Below are 3,845 nucleotides of genomic sequence, written 5' to 3'. Positions count from 1 at the left end.
ACTGCCTCGGAAACCCAAGGAGGGGTCGCTATGAGTCGGGGCCGACTCGACGGCATATAACAACAACAACATAACCAAAATCTAAACCCACATTGAGTCAATTACGACTCATAGCAACCCCCATTAGGTTTCCAAGGTGGTAAATCTTTACAGAAGTATACTGCCCTGTCTTACTTCTGGGAAAAGCCTAGTGGGTTTGAACCACCAACCTTCTGGTTAGCAGTCAAGTGCCTTAGGCACTACATCACCATATTTATATGGGATAGAGAGGCCAAAAGAAAATCAGCCTTAGACTTTTAATCAGGAATAAATAGAAAGTGTTTGGAGGTGCCCATACCATTTAACATATTACAACAATGGACTTTTAAATTATTGAATAAATAAAACAAACGTAGCATATGGTCTTTTGGATCCTTATGAAAGGAAAAATTAAAGGAGATAGATGTGTGGGGCAGGGAATGAATGGGGATTGATCCCATAGATATATGAGCCCCAGGGCATAAGGACATGTGTACAAGCATGTTTATCACAGAATAATTCATACTGGGCAGATAAGTAGGACACAAAATTAATATTCGTCCCGTGGGGAATAGATGAATCTGTTGTGGTGCATCCATTCCATGAATTATGATGCAATTATTAACAATGTTTAGGGGTATTACCACAACGTGTTGCTAGTAAGTAAGAAAAGCAGATTCCAGAGAAGGGAACAGTGGATTTGGGGGCACGGGAGAGGAAGATATGTGTTCGTGATCTCATATTTACTTGACTGCTTATTTGACATCTCCACTTGGTTTCTCAAAAGCATTTCATCCTTACGTGGCAAAAAAACTGAGCTCCTGAACTTCTTTCCTCTGCATTCCCTAGTCCCTCCAACTTTATCCTCCCACAGTCTTCCCCGTGTCAGTGAATAGCACCACTAATTATCCAGGTATTCAATAAAAATGGAGAGTCACCCTTATTCCCTCCCTCTCCCACATGATCCTCTGGCCGTTATCCCACCATTCAGCAAGTTCTATCACCTCTACCTCCCAAACACCACCTGAACCTCTCCAAGTCCAGTGATGTCTGCAATTATGTTTCATGGATTTCTACCATTCCCTTCTGCCTCCAGCAGCCAGACTGAACTTTCAAAAAGAAAAATCACATCTTTTGCCTCCTTGGATTAAAATTCCATATTGATCTCTCATTTCACTTTGATTAAAGTGCAGACTCCTCAACGTGACGTATAAATATAATGAGCTGCGTGATCTGGCCTCTACCAACCTCCTCTCACCTGCTTCTCGCCTATCTTTACTTTGGACAACATGGGCCTTCTTAGAATAGTTTGACAACTCCAGACAACAGACCTTTGTTTCCTGAGGGCTTCCACCTACATGAAAATGTCTTTTCCATCCTTTCAAATAATGAATAAAGTCCATTATAATACAAGAAAGTATACCAAGTCAGAGAATACACATCCAAGTGGAGAGGTCAAATAAGCAATCAAGTAAATATGAGATCATGAGCACATATCTTCCTCTCCCACACCCCCAAATCCAAAGTATATCAAGTCACAGAACACACATCACCCAGAATGAGAAAAAGAACATTTTTACTCCAGCTACCAAAAACCAAACTCAGTGCCGTTGAGTCAGATCCGACTCATAGAGACCTCTCCATGGGTGTCCGAGGCAGCATCACTACAGAAGTAGCTTGCCCAATCTTCCTCCTGAGGAGTGGCTGGTGAGTTTGAACAGTCAGCCTTCTTCTGGTTAGCAGTCAAATGCCTTAGGTACTGCACCATCAGAGTTATTTAGAAATTTTTGGTAAAATAATAATAATAATGATGATACAGCTGGTATTGCCTTTGGAGCTCTCTCTGATTTCATTCCCCTCTTTTCCTCCCCAGAGGCACATACCTAGGTCACTACTGTGTGTAATTAAAGGCAGGAGACTCTCTAATTTCTTTTTTTTTTCTCTCTGCCTCTTTCTCCTCATCCCTTCTGCAAGGTAAAGGACTTCAATGATCCTTTGCTGTTTATCTCTGTATTTTTGCTGCTGTTAGATGCCATCAAATTGGTTCTAAGTCATACCAACCCTTTGTACAGCAAAAGAAAACACTGCTCAGTCCTGTGCCATCCTCACAATCATTGCTATGCTTCAGCCCATCTTTGCAGCCGCTGGGTCAATTCATCTCGTTGAGGGTCTTCCCTTTGTTTGCTGACCCTCTACTTTACCAAACATAATATCCTTCTCTAGCGACTGGTCCCTTCTGGTAACATTACCAAAGTACAATCGATGAAGTCTTGCCCTTTTCACTTCGAAGGAGCACTCCAGCTGTGCTTTGTCCAGAACAGATTTGTTCATTCTGGCAATACATAGCATATTCAGTATTTTTCACCAACTCCACAACTCAAATCCCTTTAACTTTAAAGGATGGTAATTAGTCATATTTGCGCTAGAAATGGTCCTGAGAAACAAAGAAGCCTATAGTCGTAGTAGTTCTTGTATTTTCCCAAATTCCTGAACTTGGCTTTGGGGAAATAAAAGAAAATGGGCCTTGTAGTCAAACTAGCTTGCAGGCAGAACCCCAGAGCAAAATCCTTAATCAGTCTAAGCCTCAGTATGTACTTTGAGTTTAAATTCCAGAAACTGTAACTAACTCTCTTAGGAAATCCCTCCATAACAAGTAGTCTTGCTCCAACCTTGCTTAGGAATTTAGAACAAAGGACTGCCTTGACTATGACTTTTACATAGTATTTAAGTTTTTTTTTTTTTTGGGGGGGGGGGAACCAATTCACTTTCCTATGCACTCTTAAAGCTTTAAGTAACACTCTGCTTCGTTATAATATTAGGCAGTTTACAGATATGATCTTCTAATAATATGCCTACAGATATACCCCAAGGCTGTCACTTACTAGCTTTGCTACCTTGGTCAAGTTGTTGTATTTTTATTTTTTAGCTTTGAAATCCTCATCTATTCAAAGGCATATTTGTAAGGATGAAAGTTAATAATAGATGTTAAATGTCAAAGTCCCTGCCATGCATTCAATAGAAAATACATTGGACTGCTTGTTAGTTTCATTTCCCCCTGTCCTGCAGATGTCCTTAAGCAGCTGGGAAGACCCTCAATGTCTTGGATTGACATAGTGGCTGCAATGATGAGCTCAAGTATAGCAACCATTGTGAGTATGGCACAGGACCACACAATGTTTCGTTCACTTGTGTATAGGGTCTCTGTAAGTTGGAACATTCTCAATGGCACCTAACAACAACAGTATCTGTTTACTGGTGTTCCTTGAAGCCTGGAATTTTCTCTCTAACCAGGAGCAAGGTGTCAGTTCAGAGGGATTGTGATCTTCTGGGTGTTATCACACCTTTTGAAATAGTCCTAAAGATCTTGGATCTTCTGGGGGGAGGGATTGTAATTATTATTGTTGTTTGTTTGTCTTCTTCTTGTTTTTCTCTCTTAGCATTTCATTTTGTAAACTTTCTGTGAATGTGTATTGAACTCTGAGTAGTTAATTGGCTGCGTCCAGTGGACTGAATCAAAGGCATTCTTTACTTCACTTAACTTTTATCTTTAGAATGCTAGCATTTCCTTTTGATTGCTTATTAGAGTTTCCATCTTTTTCCTTACATCATGCACATATTCTTGCATGTTGTCTACTTTTTCCCTTAGATCTCAACATACTGGCCATCATCATTTTAAAATCTCTGTCAGATAATTCAAACATCTGTGTGCCATGTCTTAGTCTGATTCTGAGACTTGCTTTGCCTCTTCAGATAGTTTTTCTTTCTTTTTTTTTTTTTATTGTGATTTGGGTGAAGATTTACAGCGCAAATTCATTTTCCATACAGCA

Source organism: Orycteropus afer, unplaced genomic scaffold (genome assembly GCF_000298275.1).
Source record: "Orycteropus afer afer isolate SDZICR_OR568_19922 unplaced genomic scaffold, OryAfe1.0 scaffold01210, whole genome shotgun sequence".
Classification (NCBI taxonomy): domain Eukaryota; kingdom Metazoa; phylum Chordata; class Mammalia; order Tubulidentata; family Orycteropodidae; genus Orycteropus; species Orycteropus afer.
This window is presented reverse-complemented; position numbering follows the sequence as displayed.